Raw genomic sequence first — 14,321 nt, forward strand, 5'->3', positions numbered from 1 at the left:
GGACTGCAGAGCAAGGTATCCTTGCACTAGTACCAGTAAAACAGATCAGAATTCCAAAGTTGAAACCGAGATATAATAAATTGGATGAGCAATTAGCAGAACAATTGGAAGCATCACAAAACACAGAGAGATGGTAGGTAACACCAGAAAAACAAGTAATAACAACAACCACCCCACAAGTTATGACAGAACTTGCAAAAGAAAACCATGAGCAAACACATTAGGCTGTAGGCGCTACGGTTTTGAGTTTAAAAACATCTGTAGCGTGTGTAGGCACGACAAGAATAGTTAAACCCATAGTAGCTAAGTGTCCAATCTGTCCTAGAAATAATCCCCTGAACCAAAGGAAACAACCTTTAGGAGTAACAAAACAAAAAATTCTCCCGGAAATTATTAGCAAATTAAGTTCTCTGAGTTACCCAGACAAAATAGATAGAGCAGTATTTGTCAGTGCTGATTGACAAATTTTCTAGATGGCCAGCAGCTTTCTCGTGCTGCACCGACAAAGCTAGAGTAGTAGTTAAGACGTTGCTGAAGGAAATAATACCAAGATTTAGAGTGCCAACGGGAATGTCCTCTGATAGAGCACCACATTTTTTTGCAGAGGTACTTCAACAAATTAATAAAATTTTGGGTAGAAAATGGGACCTGCATACACCCTGGAGACCACAATCAAGTGAAAAATTTCAGAACATGAAGCAAACACTAAACTGACATAGTGGAATATTATTGATCTAGGATGGAAGTATTGAGAAAATTATTATTTCAGAACTTCCAAACAGGGGAAATGTAACCAAAGTGATGAAATCAACCAGAGACGGTGTTCCATTACGGGAACATGGAGCGTACCAATCAGCGTATCTGTCGATCTGCATTTTAGTCCGTAGGCGATCATTAATGCGAACAGAACAACAGACAACGTGCTTCTGTCAGAAAAGGATGAAAAAACGCTGTTTCGCTTAGCGGACTGAGAAAACTAGCCAAGACTGCCAAGAGTAAGAGCCGAGAAGCTAAAAGGTAATTCCGGCAGGGGGAGATCGCGACCACCGACTCACAGACCACCACCGACCCAAGTAACAGAAGAGAACAACGGAAGAGGACAACCGAGCCTGCGCAGCGATTTACATACGGAACGAGCAAGTTTGTACCAATCAGCAGACAGGACAATAATGAATATGTATGAATACGTAAAACATTGATCTACAAATTGTACGGGAAAGGTGCGTGAGGTACGCACGCCAGGAGGAGCGATCCCCCGTGCATCCGGCGCCGCGAATAAAGAATGCCTGCTCTTTAATACTAAATTGGTGTTGAGGAGTCGTTTCCGATTTTAACGCGTTTTTCGGTAACACAGGGAGTCAGATCAAGAGAGCCAGAGAACAACAAAACACCGACAGGCTACAGGACAGAGCAGGAGGAAAAAAAAAAAAAAAAACGGAGCCAGAGCCAGGCAGAGAGAGGCGGAGAAAGAAAAAGGAGCCACAGGCTACAGGACAGAGAGAGGGAGGACTGAAAAGACGGGGAGGCAGGGAGCCACTCAGAGCGAGATGGAGAAAGAAGGTGCGGGGGGGGGGGGGGGGGGGGGCGCAAAAAAAAAAGTAAATTTTGCAGCAGGTAAGGAAAGAGAGGGGGCCGGGGGAGAGACAGGGAGGGCCCAGGACGCACAAGAGAGGCAACGGGGCCCCAGTGGCCCAGGACTCACCGCGACTCTCGCTCTCAGCGCTGCTGGCACAATTTAGCCGTTCAGATGCTTCTTTCCCCTCCTCTCCTCCCTGCCTCTTCTGCAGCTCCAGACTCTAGGCCATCCTCCACCTGAAGAGAATACGTGGGTGTCTTACAGCTCTTACCAGATGAGGCTTCCTAGGCACGTAGCCTAGCTCGCTCGTGCACTACACGCCCGTACCCAACTCCGGGTTACGCGTACAGACCCTACGGTGCACGTTGGTGGCCTGGCCCGCTGCGGGCTATGAAGGGGGATCCTTCCTCCCCCACCTGCATGGACAGGCTCTCTCTTGCCTGCGGCAGGAAGGCAGCTGGCAGCCAGAGCACCTTCAGTTTCTTCTTCTTTACCTTTCGTTGGCGTCTCCAGCTTCAGCTGAGGCAGCTCCTGTCCGCAGCCGGGAAGGGCTTTGTCTATCCCTTTTCGGCCCTGCGCTGCGAGGATGGCGAGGACGGGCAGAGAGAAGCCACGCGAGCCTGAGACGGCCACAGGCAACGGCATCCCCGGGGGAAGGACAGACAACCACGTCCTCAGCACGGTCTCTGGGAGAGGGAAAGAAGAAACAGTGACCGTCATTACCGTCGATCGACCCTGGCCAAAGCCTCTCCTTCCGCAGGGGCTTCTGGACACACCGCTCCCTCCCCACGCTACTGCTAAGGGCCCCTGCACCAAGGGGGAATCCAGTGCGCTTGAGGGACGGCTTGCTGCCTTCACGACAGGGCCTGGGGGCGGCCTAAGGCTATGCAGCACGCTTATGGGGAGGTGCCGGAGCTGGGGGCAGGCGCACGGGGCAAGGGGGGCCAGGGGAGGCTGAGCGGGACCTCCGGTGGGCCGGGGAGGCGGCCATCATCTGCACCCTGGGCACGGGGAAAAGGTCATCGTCCTCCTCCTTTCCCTCTTCCCTTCTGTCAGCTCCCGGGGAACTCACCGCTTCTCGGGAAGCGGCCGCACCCGCAAGCCCCCAGTAATCAACACGAATCCAACCCCAAAAATACACCTCGCGTACCGTACACGCCACGGCCGTCCGGCACCCGAGCGCCGGAAGACCGCGCCTCCCGCCATGCCCGGCGAACCACGTGACAGGGCCGGCAGCCACTGCGCCAGGAATACAGCTCCCGGCATGCTCTGCGGCACAACCCGGCCGCCCGGCAGCCGCAAGGACTACAGCTCCCGGCATGCTCTGCGGCCGGTTTGATGCGGAGCCACCCAGCATCCCTGCGAGCACAGCTGCAGGCGCAACAGCAGTTACGCAGCCACAACTAGGCACTAAACAAAGGCTTTCCAACACTGGAGGTCTAGAACAGGTAGACATTAGCACAGAAGCACAAGGGGCTCCGTCACCCTGCACAAATCTCCCCGTGCCTACACACGCACACGTTCAGAAGTTCGTTATCAGAAAACGCCCGACTCAGCCATTTGCCACAGTCACGAGACTCACGACATGATAACACGACATGACACACGAGGTGGGCTCAGAGTTTTAAGGCAAGAAACACCTCCCACGCCCCCCACCCGAGATCTTTCAGGGTCCACACCTGCCATCGCCCCGCACCAAACCTACCCGGCCAAAGGCTTTCAGGTGGCCCGAAACACTGTACACAGAAAATAACCAGGGACAGACCTGCATTGTTCGGAAGCGAACGATGCCCGACCGGGGCTCCTCTGCGGGGCACGGAGCCCCCCGGCCCCGCCCGGAGACACACACCCGCCCCCCGCTGCCCGAACTCACCCACCAGCGCTCTCCGGCCCCCGGACACGGCCGCGCTGCTCTCTCAGGCGGCTGCCGCAGGCGAGGCTCGGGCACCGCCAGGCCTCCAGGCGTCCCGAGGGGCTGCCGGCCACCGCAGGGGATGGCTGCCGGCGGCCGGACCGCCGCGGCGCTCCCCGCCCAGCTCCGAGCAGGCTCCGCCGGCCGCGGGCTTCCCACGCCGGGCCGCAGAGGGGCCCCGGCACCGCACAGGGACGCCTCGCGACCCGGCCGCCACACGCACCGGCCCTTCGGCCTCCACACGCACCGCTCCCGCCCCCGCTCCGACGCGCACGCGCCACCGGAAGCCCGAGCCCCGCGGGGCGGCCCTTAAAGGGCGGCCGGAAGGAACGGCCCCCACCGGCCCCGCCACCGCGCCCAGCCGGTGAGCGCCAGCGCCCCCTGCTGGCCGGGCCGCGCTCAGCTCGCGAGGGCGCCGAGGGCCGGGCGGGGCGGGACGCGCCGGCTCGGGGCCAGCGCCTTCTCGGAGCGAGCGGGAAACCCCTGCGGGCCCCGGTCACGGCCGGGCAGAGCCGCGCGCCCTCCGAGAGCTGCTGAACGCGGCTGCCGCTCGTGACACATACCGAGCCGTCCGCGACGGGAGCGGGCAGAGGAGGAAGGGGCCGGCGGCCGCGGGGCCTGGCCCCAGGCGGGGGGGGGGGGGGCTGGGGCCCGGGGGGCCGCCCCCCTCCTCACAGTTCCCTCACAGTTCCCTCACAGTTCCCTCACAGTTCATCCCATGGACGGAACCGGGACCTACTGTGAGGCACTGGGAAAGAAGTGGGAGGAAGCCGGGACAGACCAATATAGCCCAGTATGGACTAGACCAATATAGCCCAGTATGGACTGGAGGGAACTGCGAGGGAACCGCGAGAGAACCCCACAGAACAAACCATGGGGCACGAGAAGGCAGAGAATTAAGAATTAGGGACAGGGAGCCAGAAAAAAAAAAAGAAAAAAACCAAAGGGAGACAGAGAGCAAAAGGAATCGCAATGCGTACGGAGAGAAGAGAGAAACAATTCTAGCATAGGGTCACGGGGGAGCCAGGGACAGCAAGATGGAGAAAGGACAGAAGCTACAGGCTACAGGGCAGAGAGGGAAGAATTAATGAATAGACACAGAGAGCTGGGCAGAAAGACATGGAGAAAGGCTAAAGATCACACGGCCTACAGGGAAGAGAGAAGAGAGGGAGGAATTTTAAAAACAGGGGCAAGAAGCCAGAGAGAGGGAGAGAGAAGCAACAATAAAATGGGGACAAGCCACAGGGCAGCGAGGAGGGAATCAATGAATAAGAACACGAGACCAAAGAGAACACAATGTAGAATGGAAAAAAGGAACAGCGGCCTACAGGGAAGGAGGAATTAAAGATCAGGGACTGGGAGGCAGACAGAGACACATGAAGAAACAAGTGGAAAAAAAAAAAAAAAAACAAACCAACAGCAATGGGCTACAAAGACAGAGAGGGAGGAAATGAGGAAATAAAACATCGCAGCAAGGAGCTGGACAGAGAGAGATGAGGACAAACAAATAGCACGGGTCCACGTGACAGAGAACGTGGAATTAGAACACAGAGAGAGGGAGCCGGACAGAGAGAGAGGCCGAGAGAAACATCTAGACAGGCTACAGCGGGCAGAGGCAGGAATTAAAACCTAGGGACAGGGAGCTGGACAGAGAGAGATGGAGGTCACAGGGAACAGCGGTGGCTGCAGGAAGAACAGGAATTCATGAATAGGGAAAGGGAGCTGGACAGAGAAGAACTCAGAAAGGCAAGAACAGTAGCAGGGTACAGAGCAGAGAAGACGAATTAAAAAGCACGGGGGGAGCGTTGAGGCAGACAGAGAGAGATTAAGAAAAAAGTCACGGGCTACGTGGCAAAGCAGGAGGAATTCAGAAACGAGGATGGGAACCAAGGGAGAGTGTGCTGGTGAAGGATAACGGGCATTAAAAGTGAGGGACGGGGAGCTGGGAAAAGCAAGGCAGAGAAAAACAGAATCACAGAGAGAATCACACAAAGCCAAAAAAGAAGAAACTGAACAACAGGAACAGGTGTAACCAAAGCGATGAAATCAACCAACCAGAGACGGTGTTCCATTACGGGAACATGGAGCGTACCAATCAGCGCACCTGTCGATCTGCATTTTAGTGCCTAGGCGATCGTTAATGTCAGCAGAACAACAGACAACATGCTTCTGTCAGAAAAGGATGACAAAACGCGGTTTCGCTTAGCGGACTGAGAAAACTAGCCAAGACTGCCAAGAGTAAGAGCCGAGAAGCTAAAAGGTAATTCCGGCAGGGGGAGATCGCGACCACCGACTCACAGACCACCACCGACCCAAGTAACACCACCTACTCAGAAGAGAACAACGGAAGAGGACAACCGAGCCTGCGCAGTGATTGACATACGGAACGAGCAAGTTTGTACCCATCGCTAGACAAGACAATAACGACTATGTATGAGTATGTAAAATTTTCATCTACAAATTGTACAGGAAAGGTGCGTGAGGTACGCACGCCAGGAGGAGCGATCCCCCGTGCATCCGGCGCCATGAATATAGAATGCCTGCTCTTTAATACTAAATTGGTGTTGAGGAGTCGTTTCCGATTTTAACGCGTTTTTCGGTAACAGTTTTGGCACCCCAGGTGGGAACCTGCTTTTGAATCTCGACGGATCCGTGGGATCGTGGGACCTGCAGCCGGCCCCGAGGAATTCTCCGGGAGAGCTTCCGATCCCCGGGCCAGAGAATTCTGAGCAAGATCCCCTGGATTGAGGTAAACAAGGCATTCTTTGAAGAAGAAACTTAGGTAGAATAATACGTGGGGTTAGTTTCCCACATAGGATAGGATAGCGGGTTTGAGTCCCACAGGCCTGCCCGTAAGGCGCGGTGAAAGCCACGCAGGGTCGGGGCCAAGAGGTGCCTCGGTTGGTAAGTCTCTGCTAGGCGAAAGCCTGTGGAGCGGGACCCGAGGGTAGGGGAGTCTTCAACAGGGGGTTGAAGTCTCCAGGGATATCTAGCAGGGGGCTACAGATCCCAGTGGCAGATTTCCAGTGAGACCTCTAACGGGGGTTGGAGTCCCTCTGACTAGTATTTGTGATAGTGCACTATCACAACTACTAGTCGACTGGGAGACGGGAGCATTACTGAGTAGGAAACCTATCCCACAGAGAACACCTTTGCGATGTATTTTGAAGCACTGGAAAGACGTCGGGGGCGGTGACCCACTAACTCGGAAACCATTAATTGAATATTGCAATCATTGGTGGCCAACGTATCAATTGGAAGGTGGGCACAAATGGCCAGAACACGAGACATTGCAATATCGTACCATCTTGCAATTAATGTTGTTTTGTAAAAAGGGAAGGCAAACGGGAAGAAGTGGCATATGTTGATTTGTTCTTTACACCGTGGAATCATCCCGAGCAGCAGAAACAGCGTGAGGTATGTCCACAAGATTCTACGGCAATGTTTCTGAAAAGAGGAAAACGTGGTGAGAACTTGAAAGAGTGTTGCTCTACTTGTGATACTGGATACTTCGCTTGATGAAACTGACAAGAAAATAGTATGGAATACAGCCAGAAGGCAGGTGCAGGGAGCACATGCTAACGGGAATTTACAGAGAACAATGAATAAGAATTTTCCATCTACAAATCCCGAGTGGGACCCTAATCAGCCAGGACCCAGGGGAATGTTGACTAGATGTCAGAGAGAGATTTTATTTGGAGTAAGACAAGCAATGCCAAAAGCAATAAATTGGTCAAAATTTATGAAGTGAGACAAGAATTAAGTGAGTCCCCTTCAGCCTTTATGGAAAGACTGAAGGTGACCACCAGAAAATATACTCATTTGAACCCAGAAAAACCAGAAAAAGCAATTCAGCTGGTCTCTATATTCATAAGACAATCAGCCCCAGATGGGGGCGGGGGGAGAGAAAACAACCTTCAGAAACTAGAACAACCTGAATCCAGAGATCTGGGTTAAATGCTTGAAGTAGCTTGGCATGAAGGAGACCAGGGGAATCAACCCTAGCTGAACACCTGGTTACACTGAAGCTACGGAATGAAGAAATAGAATTTTTGGTAGATACGGGAGCCACTTATTTGGTATTGAATACACGTGAAGAGAAATTTGATCATAAATCAGTAGATGTTGCTAGCGCAACAGGGCAAAGAAAAATTAGCCCCTCTCAGAGCCATTAAAGTTTAAATTGGAGAAGCAATGGGCAACTCACCAGTTTCTGCATATGCCTGAATGTCCACTGCCTCTGTTATGACGAGATCTATTAGGTCAATTAGATGCTCAAGTAACTTTTAAAGATGGAGAGATTAAATCACTAATACCAGAATCAAAAGCCACAGAGGCGAGAGCGTTTATGTTACAGGATTCCTCCAGGGAGGAACGGGTTCCCGAGGAAGTGGAAAACGTAGTAATTCCTTTGGTTTGAGCGAGCGGAGCTCCGGAGCGATCTAAGTGGGCAGAGCCGGTAAAAGTAACCTTAAAGCCTGGAGCCAAGCCCGTAAGACAAAAACAATACCCTATTAAGCGAGAGGCTCGAAAAGGATTACAGAAGTTAATTATAAAATTTTTCAGAATATGAGCTTTTAGTGGAATGTGAATCAGAATATAGTACTCCTGTGTCGCCAGTAAAGAAATCTAGAGGCAAAGAGTATTAGCTAGTTCACGATTTAAGGGCTATAAATCAGGTGGTCCAAGATATACATCCGGTAGTAGCTAATCCATACACTTTACTGACCTCTTTTAAAGGAGGAGCATAAATGGTTTACTGTACTAGATTTGAAGGACGCCTTCTTTTGCATACCTCCAGGCATAAAAAGTCAAAGCCTATTTGCTTTGCAATGGGAAAGCCCCACCACAGAATGAAAGACACAGCTACCATGGACCGTACTTCCACAAGGATTTAAAAATAGTCCTACGATACTTGAGACTCAGCTGGCAAAAAAAAATTAGAGATATAGAAAAAACAGAACCCAGGGAGAGGCATCTTGTTACAGAATGCGGATGACATTCTGATAGCGGCACAAAGTAAGAAAAATGTTTTGAAATTTTTAAATTTTCTGGGCCAAGGAAGATGCGGAGTTTCCAGAAACAAAACCCAAATAGGAAAAGAAGCAGCCATTTATTTAGGATTTGAAATATCTCAAAGACAAAGACAATTAGAAAGTGAAAAGAAAGAAACTATTTGTCAAATTCCCGAACCTAGCAGCCCGAAGGAACTGAGAGCTTTTCTGAAAACAATGAAATAGCATCAGCTCTGGATTCTGAACTATAGACTGTATGTAAAACCATTATTTGAGGCATTGAAAGACTCAAAAGGATAAATATTTAACCTGGACGCCCGGATGCCAAACGGCATTCAAAGAACTGAAAAGAGCCTCGATGATGGCCCCTGCATTAGGCCTACCTGATTTCGCTAAACCTTTTGAGTTGTTTGTCCACGAAAGACAACATTTAGCCCTTGGAGTGCTGACACAGCGACTGGGAACCTGGAAGAGACCTGTGGGCTACTTCTCCAAACAACTCGACCACGCGAGTAAAAGATGGCCTAGGTGTTTACGGGCAGCAGCAACAACAGCGCTGCCGATCCGGGAAGCCCCAAAGTTAACAATGGGACAGAAGATGACAGTATATGTCCCGCACATAGCGGTGACTGTTTTAGAACAAAAGGGGGGTCGTTGGCTATCCCTTAGCAGAATGTTGAAATATCAAGTTGTTCTGTTAGAACAAGACGATGTGGAATCGAAGACTACTGCTATACTGAATCCTGCTATGTTTTTAACAACAGAAAACCTTACGGACAATTTAGAACACGATCGCTTGCTAACTATTGAACAAGTCTATTCCAGCAGACCAGACCTGAGACACAAACCTCTGGGAAAATCCTGATCTGGAGTTGTTTACAGATGGAAGAAGCTCTGGGCGAGAAGAGAAGCGAATGGCCGGATATGCTGTCGTTATCGCCGCCGAGGGAATGGAGTCAGGGGTGCTGCCTGCAAACACCTCAGCACAGAAAGCAGTATTGGTAGCATTGAAGCGAGCTCTGCGAATGGCAGAAGGACAAAGGATAAATATCTAGACTGATTCCAAACGTGCATTTGGTGTGATCCACGATCATGGAGCTATTGGGAAGGAGAAAGGACTGCCATCAGCCCAAGAATCATCAATACAGCATAAAGAAGAAATTCTCCAACTTCCGGAAGACATGCAGAAACCAAAAGAAGTGGCGGTAAAGCGTTGCAAAGCTCATCAATTTGGCCAGACGGCTGTAAACATAAGCAAACGACTGACCGGTAAAGCTGCAAAGAGGACTGCAGAGCAAGGTATCCTTGCACTAGTACCAGTAAAACAGATCAGAATTCCAAAGTTGAAACCGAGATATAATAAATTGGATGAGCAATTAGCAGAACAATTGGAAGCATCACAAAACACAGAGAGATGGTAGGTAACACCAGAAAAACAAGTAATAACAACAACCACCCCACAAGTTATGACAGAACTTGCAAAAGAAAACCATGAGCAAACACATTAGGCTGTAGGCGCTACGGTTTTGAGTTTAAAAACATCTGTAGCGTGTGTAGGCATGACAAGAATAGTTAAACCCATAGTAGCTAAGTGTCCAATCTGTCCTAGAAATAATCCCCTGAACCAAAGGAAACAACCTTTAGGAGTAACAAAACAAAAAATTCTCCCGGAAATTATTAGCAAATTAAGTTCTCTGAGTTACCCAGACAAAATAGATATAGCAGTATTTGTCAGTGCTGATTGACAAATTTTCTAGATGGCCAGAAGCTTTCTCGTGCTGCACCGACAAAGCTAGAGTAGTAGTTAAAACGTTGCTGAAAGAAATAATACCAAGATTTAGAGTGCCAACGGGAATGTCCTCTGATAGAGCACCACATTTTTTTGCAGAGGTACTTCAACAAATTAATAAAATTTTGGGTAGAAAATGGGACCTGCATACACCCTGGAGACCACAATCAAGTGAAAAATTTCAGAACATGAAGCAAACACTAAACTGACATAGTGGAATGTTATTGATCTAGGATGGAAGTATTGAGAAAATTATTATTTCAGAACTTCCAAACAGGGGAAATGTAACCAAAGTGATGAAATCAACCAGAGACGGTGTTCCATTACGGGAACATGGAGCGTACCAATCAGCGCACCTGTCGATCTGCATTTTAGTCCCTAGGCGATCGTTAATGTCAGCAGAACAACAGACAACGTGCTTCTGTCAGAAAAGGATGACAAAACGCGGTTTCGCTTAGCGGACTGAGAAAACTAGCCAAGACTGCCAAGATTAAGAGCCAAGAAGGTAAAAGGTAATTCCGGCAGGGGGAGATCGCGACCACCGACTCACAGACCACCACCGACCCAAGTAACAGAAGAGAACAACGGAAGAGGACAACCGAGCCTGCGCAGCGATTTACATACGGAACGAGCAAGTTTGTACCAATCAGCAGACAGGACAATAATGAATATGTATGAATACGTAAAACATTGATCTACAAATTGTACGGGAAAGGTGAGTGAGGTACGCACACCAGGAGGAGCGATCCCCCGTGCATCCGGCGCCGCGAATAAAGAATGCCTGCTCTTTAATACTAAATTGGTGTTGAGGAGTCGTTTCCGATTTTAACGCGTTTTTCGGTAACACAGGAAGTCAGATCAAGAGAGCCAGAGAACAACAAAACACCGACAGGCTACAGGACAGAGCAGGAGGAAAAAAAAAAAAAAAACGGAGCCAGAGCCAGGCAGAGAGAGGCGGAGAAAGAAAAAGGAGCCACAGGCTACAGGACAGAGAGAGGGAGGACTGAAAAGATGGGGAGGCAGGGAGACACTCAGAGCGAGATGGAGAAAGAAGGTGCGGGGGGGGGGGGGGGGGGCGCAAAAAAAAAAAGTAAATTTTGCAGCAGGTAAGGAAAGAGAGGGGGCCGGGGGAGAGACAGGGAGGGCCCAGGACGCACAAGAGAGGCAACGGGGCCCCAGTGGCCCAGGACTCACCGCGACTCTCGCTCTCAGCGCTGCTGGCACAATTTAGCCGTTCAGATGCTTCTTTCCCCTCCTCTCCTCCCTGCCTCTTCTGCAGCTCCAGACTCTAGGCCGTCCTCCACCTGAAGAGAATACGTGGGTGTCTTACAGCTCTTACCAGATGAGGCTTCCTAGGCACGTAGCCTAGCTCGCCCGTGCTGGAGCTGGGGGCAGGCGCACGGGGCAAGGGGGGCCAGGGGAGGCTGAGGGGGAGCTCTGGTGAGCTGGGGAGTCGGCCATCTTCTGCACCCAGAAGCTGCAGGGGGAAAAGGTCATCATCCTCCTCCTCCTTTCCCTCTTCCCTTCTATCAGCTCCCGGGTAACTCCTAGGGCTGCCCTCACCCGCTCGCCTTTAGCATACCAGAAGCCTGCCTCGGCGGGTCGTTTGAAGCTTCCCATCCCACCAGCCCCAGTAGTACAGGCACACAAGGAGATACCCCTGCACCCACCAAAGGGGCTCGCTCACCTCGCCGGCAGCCCTAGGCCTCACCCGACACAGGGAATCATGTCCGACACACCACCACGCTGCAGCAAGAGCAGAGGAGGCCTTTCCTTACCAGGAAGCAGCAACGAGCATGGCGGCATCACCTCGCAGGCACTGCAGCATCGCAGGGCTGTTACCTGCGGAGAGAGCAATGGGGATCACAGGGACGCCACCGCGCGTGCACGGCTCCCGGGCTCAGTACCCAATTCTGGTCGCTGGGCAGCAGCATTATCTGAATTACTCTTCTCGATTAATACCATCCAGAAACCGTAACTTGGCTGCATCCACAGAGCTTCTATTCCTCTGCACCTTTCCCCCTCGCAGCCCCAGCAGCGCCATTCATTGCCTCTGCACCAAACAGCAAAGTGTCTCGAGGGAGGAGAAGCAGCACAGCAAACCTGGGGAACAAGGTTGGGTTCCCACCCCCGCAGAATAAGCCCCAGGAACTGCTTGTAGGCATGTGGCATCAGGGTTGTGATCGGGTTTTGGTTTGGTTTTCTTTTTTTTTCCCCCGCCTTCTTTACATAATGTAATAATTGGGGTTGCTTTTCCAAACTACTGAGTTCTGTGGGGATTTTTTGTGCTTTTGCCCTACAAAAAATGGTCATTTTCACTTTCGGTTTTGTGCATGAGAATGGTTGGTGGGTGCTTTTAGGTTGTTGTTCCTTCCCCCCACCCCCTTTTTTTTTTCCTTTCCAGCCGCACAAATCCAGCTGGAGTTGGCTTTCCCAGAAGCCCCAAGTTGTTTTCTTTCCACCAGAATTCTTCCTGTATTTTCACCCCTCATTGCAGGCCCAGAGTCAAGGGGTTTGAGGTATTTTTGTGCCCAGGCAGCAGCTCCCAGGCTGCATAAGCAGCCCCACAGGGGGAAGTCCCCGTTTGAGGGAATCGGCCCCAAATTGGGATGGGAAAGTGAAGAGAAGGAGAAAAAACCCTGAATAACCTGAAAAAGAACACCTACTCCAGCCCACCAAGCACCGGTCACCTTGCCTGACTCACCTCCAGGGCCCACATCACGCTCGGCTCATCGCTTAGCACCCTCAGATCACAAAAAAAAAAAAAAAAAGAGTAAAACCCATAATGGAGCCCTATAGCCATCAGTCACATCTTCCCTCCAGTACTACACACAGACTCACCTTCTTACAGCGCTCCCCTGGGCTCTCCTCCGTTGCCCTGCACGACTCATCCATCTGCACCTGGAAAAACAGTGTTACTGAACAAGTCACCTGGAGGCACAGCAACAGCTTAACCATTCCACAGCTCCTGCGCCCACGTAGGAATACCATCTAGAGCCCAACTACAGCCTGCCGTTAAAGGAAATGCATTAAATCAAACGTTAAGCCCTCGCACATACAAGCCGGAACAGCAAAAACACGGCACGCTCGCGCACCCAGGGCGCAGCCCGACGGAGGTCCACGCGCACCTCACCGGTTTGATGCGGAGCCACCCAGCATCCCTGCGAGCACAGCTGCAGGCGCAACAGCAGTTTCACCTACACCCATCTCGGCACGCAGCGCTTCTGAAGCTTTAAGCTGAAAGCCCTACCTTGACGCTTGGCCACACTAGAAGCGAGCCGTAGCTAGGACTCCACAGAAACACAGCAACACAAATTGCACACCCACAGCGGCGACAGCCTTGCAACTACTTAGACCAGGAACAACAGAGGAAAGTAAAACGGCTTCATCACCCGCACAGGAAAAGCGGCAGACGGAGGCAAAGGGTCAGCATTCATAGCCCTTACAGAACACAGGCGTTCTCTCTCCTTCCATTCCTAAACCCATCCCTTAGGTCTAAATATCGCAGCCCTGCTGTGGCAATAGCGAGAGCGGGGAACGAGAGCCCTGCCGCCGGCCATTTGTGCGGCAGGACACAAAAACAGAGGGACATGTTTTGCCACACACAACCCTGAATCTCCTGAAAAGTTATGTTTACCAAAAATAGGCATTTGGAACATATTGCCAAAAACAAAACATTCGGCAATAAAACTTTTATGTGTTTGACACCCGCACATTTTTTGGGAACTTGCTATTTGCTTCCTGGTTTTGCTGGTCTTCCCTCAGAAGTTCTACCTGCAGCCAAGTTATTCCCACCCGCCCGACCGGTTCAAGCATTCACCTTCCTGGTATTACCAGCACATTGAGACACAGGCGAGGAACTTAACTGCTCTTCTAAAACTATCCAAATGACAATTACAGCCCTGAAAGAGGAGTGGAAGAGAAGAACAGGAGAGATCAGGCAGCAAAAGTGCTCTGCAGGCTGCTGCCAGCCAACACTGCACTCTTTTGTTAAAGCCACCCCGCCCCCCCAAATGCAAACAAAAAAAC

At 51.1% G+C, this 14,321-nt stretch overlaps 1 long non-coding RNA gene across 1 annotated transcript; it reads right to left on the bottom strand.

The window, feature by feature from the left end:
- Positions 1 to 1,569: 1,569 nt before the first annotated feature.
- LOC142048846 (uncharacterized) lies at positions 1,570 to 13,729 on the bottom strand. Its single transcript, XR_012657546.1, has 4 exons — positions 13,134 to 13,729; positions 11,980 to 12,134; positions 11,487 to 11,596; positions 1,570 to 2,262 (listed from the first exon to the last, which is right to left on the bottom strand). It is a non-coding gene; the product is annotated as an uncharacterized LOC142048846 (long non-coding RNA).
- Positions 13,730 to 14,321: the final 592 nt, after the last annotated feature.

Source organism: Phalacrocorax aristotelis, chromosome 28, assembly GCF_949628215.1.
Source record: "Phalacrocorax aristotelis chromosome 28, bGulAri2.1, whole genome shotgun sequence".
Classification (NCBI taxonomy): domain Eukaryota; kingdom Metazoa; phylum Chordata; class Aves; order Suliformes; family Phalacrocoracidae; genus Phalacrocorax; species Phalacrocorax aristotelis.